This window comes from Clytia hemisphaerica, unplaced genomic scaffold, assembly GCF_902728285.1.
Source record: "Clytia hemisphaerica strain Z4C2 unplaced genomic scaffold, Clytia hemisphaerica genome assembly, whole genome shotgun sequence".
In the NCBI taxonomy this organism is placed as follows: Eukaryota; Metazoa; Cnidaria; class Hydrozoa; order Leptothecata; family Clytiidae; genus Clytia; species Clytia hemisphaerica.
Window position 1 is genome coordinate 986,778 of NW_027104146.1, and position 5,913 is coordinate 992,690.

Consider the following 5,913-nt stretch of genomic DNA (forward strand, 5'->3'; position numbering starts at 1 on the left):
CAAAATGGTAGCTAAAATGTAAACAAATCGGTAGCGACAGCCAAATACAAAAGTGAAAGTAAAAAATATAGGAAGGTAGAATGAGCGCGAAGAAGTCAGTTGAAAATGTCTCTAAATTTACCAAAGAAGAAGCATTAGAGTGGTTAAAAGACATTGGTCTTTCTTCAACAGGCTCCAAAGATGAGCTGATCAATCGAATCAAACGTTTTATTCGCTACCCAAAACTTGTAAAAAAGCTGAAGAATAAAGCTAAGAGACATTACAAGTTTTCGTCCAGTTTGAACCCTTTGGAAATTCCTCCTTCTACTGCAAAGTGGTCCAGTAATCATGATTCATATCCAAACATCACCAGTGAACAATTCAAATCTTATGCTTCGCAAAAGTCAGAAGGAAGTCAAGGGCAGCAGATGAAGGCAGTTAGAATGTTTCAAAGTAGGAAGATATTTTCAGTAAGGACAATCCAAGGACTTGAAGAAGGTGATTTGTTTGTAAAAGCCATGATCAAGAAATCCTTTGGATATGAAACCCGGCCAGCAGTTTTATATTTGAAGAATAACGCACCGTCTAAAGCGCATTGTAATTGTCCTGTTAGCTCGTGTGGACTTTGCTGTCATGTGTTGTCCCTGTTGTTGTTTTTAAAGCATTTTAACGAGACAGGTGAAAAGATTATTGAATTGACTTGTACACAACAACTGCAAAGGTGGCACAGAAGAAGCACCAAAAGTTCAATTCCTATGGCACCTTTGAATGAGATTAAAATCAAAACGGCGAAACTAAAGAAACACAACCTGCTGATCCTCATTTGATTTTGATTTTGATACATTGAAACCATTAAGAACATATATAAAAGCACAAGTTAAACGAATTTCGATGGTAGAATTTATTGATGAAATGGATATGCAAAAATTTTAGTACCTAAAAAAAATCCTTTAATATTTCTTTTTGTTGGCCTCTGGAAATTACATGCTTTGTTATGCGTTGTTAACAGGCCTCAATTGTTTTTCAAAGGAACAATTATTCTGAATGCCTATTTTGTTTGAAAAATATCTCGGTTTGCGTAGTTTCAAAGGAAAAATAATTCTAAAAGACTATTTTGATTGAAGAATATCTCAATTTGCGTATTTTCAAAGGAAAAATTATTCTAAAAAGCCTGCTTTGTTTGAAAAATATATTAGTTTGCGTATTTTCAAAGGAAAAAGTTCTAAACTTATTCTTTTGAACAATTCAATAGATTAAAAAAAAAATCTTTCAAATACACTTTTTTTATAGGAACAATTTTATAAAAACAATTGAGGCCTGTTAACAACGCATAACAAAGCATGTAATTTCCAGAGGCCAACAAAAAGAAATATTAAAGGATTTTTTTTAGGTACTAAAATTTTTGCATATCCATTTCATCAATAAATTCTACCATCGAAATTCGTTTAACTTGTGCTTTTATATATGTTCTTAATGGTTTCAATGTATCAAAATCAAAATCAAATGAGGATCAGCAGGTTGTGTTTCTTTAGTTTCGCCGTTTTGATTTTAATCTCATTCAAAGGTGCCATAGGAATTGAACTTTTGGTGCTTCTTCTGTGCCACCTTTGCAGTTGTAGTGTACAAGTCAATTCAATAATCTTTTCACCTGTCTCGTTAAAATGCTTTAAAAACAACAACAGGGACAACACATGACAGAAAAGTCCACACGAGCCAACAGGACAATTACAATGTCTGACTGTTCAAATTGGTCGTTTTCTTTTTGTTTCGGTCGATTTAGATAAATTCCTTTGATAGAACATAAGTCTTGAATGGCAAATCCTTTGTCACTCATAACCTCATGACCCTCTTCAACAAATTGCAAAATCCCTGTTTTCTCAGTAATTGATGAATCTGAGATTGAACCTGGATAAACATCACTGAAAATTAAACCCATACCGTGTGGAGCAATTCCAACCAAAACCTTGCCTGTTGTCGTGTTTTTATAATTGGAAAACATTAAGCTGCTAAGTTCATAATTTGAGGCTGCTTGAAACTTAAATTCTGTTGCATCAATAATCAAATCTGTAGTACCATGTCCTGTTTTGACAAAAGCTTCAGACATCATTTTTAACAAAAACCCATGACTTGGCGTCAAATCGATTCTGTTGAAAACAGTTGAGAGAAATATAACCCAGGCATTGAATATTCTGCTTACAGTTGAGGGAGAAGAATTAAGAATGAAAGCCATTAATTTTTGATCCATTCCGTGACGACAAATTGTTAAGGTGACAAGGAGTTGAGTCTCAAGGGAAAATTTAGTTACTTTGCGATTGTCAGGATAAGGTATAAGGTGTGTGTAAGGTTGGATGCAATCGAAAATCAAGTCAAATTTTTCAAGATCGATAGCGCATAAATATTCAATAGCTTTTTCATTTGGCTGTGTTAACGTAAGAGTTTCATAATTTATTTCAGTAGCTTGTAGGTCGTAAATGGTTGATAAATTTTTAATGTTTTTTTTTCTTTCTTCTTTCAGGAGGTTTTCTTTTTTGACAAGTTCTGTCTCAAGTTTCGATATTTTTTCTTGGGCTTGCTTCAACTGTTCTGTAAGAGTCAAGCATTGTTTACGATATTCTGCTTTGGATGGTGATGATGGGGTTTTTTCTTTAAGGGTCATAGATGGCTTACGAATCAGCTTTCTTCGAGGGGTAGCGATTGGTGGTGGTGGTTGTGAGTTGGCAGATATGGCTGTTGTTAATCTCAACTTAGCTTGCTTGTATTGATTGGAGATTTTTTCATTTGGTGTTTTTAAAGATCTATAAAGTTTTTCAGCACGTTCAAATTTTACCCTAATCAAATTCATTTGTTTTGGTGGAACGATTATTTCTGGTAAGTGCGATGATGATAAACGTTTACCATCCTTCCAATGTGCAGAGCAAATGAAACCATTCTCCCAGTTCCATCCAGATGTTTTGAAAACTTTCGCATAGACTCTCTGCACTGATTCTTTTCTAGGTAGTCGATATTTGGGAAGTCCCTCAGTTTTTGTCTGGTATGTATTACAACATAGTGCAGAACCACAGCTCCATTTGACCATTTTCTGAACTTTGAGTGTCAGCAATTCTTTCTCAAAAAAATTTCAAATCAAAACAAAGATTCGGCGCTCGCTTTATTTTTTTTCCCTCCAAAAAAGTTTGCTAGTCCCAGACCCCTCGCCCGGAAACACGGTAATAAGACAATATCCTAAGACAACAATTTAGAGTTAACTTTGATTGATCGACCAAATCTCGAGGAGCCACCAACAAGGAAGAAAGATCCCTCGTCAAGAGCATTGTCCATGTTGATGGGTTCGTTCATCACTTCGGAAGTGATGAACGAACCCATCATTCCTCCTCATCGCTTGATTCATCAAACTTATCAGGTTCTTCTGCTTCCTCATGTTTTTCTGGTCGCGTTGTTTTAATTGGGTTTTCTGATTCCACTGGTTTTTCTGGTTCCACTGCTTCTACTGATGATGACTCCTTCTGTTGATCGTCTTGGTTACGCTCAATTGTTTGATCTTTTCCGACTCTTTGATAAGCTTTTGTTGACTTGATCACTTCACTCAGTTTTGTCGTGTAAATGTAGTGTGGTAATGTCTCCATTTTCGCCATGGTTGTTTCTTGACGTACCGTTCTTTGTCGAACTGCTTTGGTATAATTGGTAGCCCAAGTTTAATTTTTCAACTTTCTGTCTATCCATTGGGATAGGAGATTTCTTTTTCGGAAGGAGCGCTGCCAACGTTTTGAAGTTGAAACTTCTTTCTGGAGGAGGATACCAACTCCCCTTTCTACTGGTAAAATAATGAGCCGACCAAGGGTTTGTTCGCTTGAGACATTCTTTTATTGCATGCATGAATTCTCTTGCATATTGAAGCTGACTCATTAGAACATGTCTCACGTGTGTGGTGGAATGAAAATGCTCCAAAGACAGGGTCATCATGCTCAGAAAGTTGGTGTTGTTGAATTTAAACGACGAAAGATTCTCAATCAGTCTCGTAATGGACCATTCCGTCAGCTGCAATGACACGAACGACTTTGTAGACACGAACCCTTGAGCACCAGTTGATACAGCTGGAACATTGTTTCCACTGGTCTAGATATCTTGCTCGAATCCAGAAATGATATTAAGTGACTGTGAAATCATTTTTAATCCATTCGGAAGAGCTTTGAGTTCGTAATCACCTAGAATATGTGGTGTTTTCAGCATTAAACGATTATACTACTTAGAAACAAAAATACCTTAAAAAATATTTTCGGCTAAACAATACGTGCATGGAATGGTAAATCATAGTAACAGCAGGATCGCTCCCCCTTCAATGGGTCAATCCGCCACGCCGATCCCCTTTGCTTAAAATGTACGGATGTACCTGTCCCAAGAAAAATGCCTTTTTTCAAGAACTTTCGCTAAAACAAATTTTGTACATATAATGATGCAAGTCATTCCCTAATTTGGGTAATGTGTTAAATACTTACCAAATTGCAAGTTCTGTCTCCCATCGGGCAAAATTATTTGAAATTTCTCAAATTTTACCTCAAAATTTGATATTTTCTCAAATTTTACACCCTTAGAGTGCACTTTTTCCCACTTGCTCATAAATCAACCCTTACAGTGCACTTTTCAAAGTCCGAAAAACCTACCCTTAAGGGCCGCACGTCCGGTAGGTCACTTACCTAGAGTGCCCCCCGGGTTGAAACAACGTTATGTGCCAGCTGGGTTACATTTTTGGGAAAGCTTTACCCCTCCCCCTTTCTAATAGGGTAGTTCACACTGAAGATTTAAAAGAGGAGGTTTAAGATGGCACAAACTAACACGTCATACCTTTCTTCTCATGAATAGAGAATACTCTCAACAATTTACCAATTTGCCTCCAAAAACGTTGCTGTGTGGACCATTGTTGATGCTATCTTTATACAGGACGTTTGTAGTCCACAATATAAAGAACATTGTCAAACAAGTATTCGAATATTTAAAGCCCCGTTTATTTACGCTTTAACTCTCTGGTTGTGGTGAGAATTGCGTACCGGCTGTACCGTCCTTCTATGATTTTCACCGAAAAACCGTAGATTTTTACTCAAAATACCGTATCCCGATATTGAAATCTGACAAATACCGTCACCGTGGGTCATCTGAAATCCCGTCAACCCGTAGTTTTTTTTCACAAATACCGTTATCCCGTGTTTAAAAAAGCCTTATCCCGGATACCGTGAAACCGTACGCCCCCCTGCCGCTAGGGGGGGCCTCTTTTAACAAAAGGGTTTGCCCTAAACTTCAGTTAAAAGGTTATATTTTCACATTAAATCAATTACACAATATTTTGGACTTGCTTATACGTTTAAATTTGAGCTCAATACTCTTTATTTTAAAAATGGCAAAATTTGATAAATTTTACAGACCAGCAAATTCGGCTTCATTGACGCACTCGAGCAAAATGGGCTCAAGGTCAAAAAGTTATACTAGACATAAAATATGCCATATATTTCCAATTTTTTTTGTAGAATAAAAATTTTAACAGGTACAAACCTATAAAAAAGGAAAACAGTTAAAAGTTTAAAAATCAAAAATTTGATGTTTCCACCAAATTATTACATTCAACTTATTGTTCCAATTAAAAACTAGTTTCATTTGTTGGGTTGGATCGACCTGCACAGTTCTTTCAGAAAGAGGTTTGTTTGCTAAACCTAGGTGTGTAGTTATCGAGATATTTGGATTTTAGTTTGTGGAAAATATACGACTATTTTAAGTTTGTGGAAAAATACGACTATTCGCTAAGAAAGCATTTTTACAAAGTTTTTGAGACATTTAGCCTGAATATCTTTGGTTGTATAAAGAAAGAGTTGTCGATACTGTCCTTTATAAATTTCTAAATAATTTTTTTTATTTTGAAAACTTTTCCTATAATTTCTCAAAAATAAA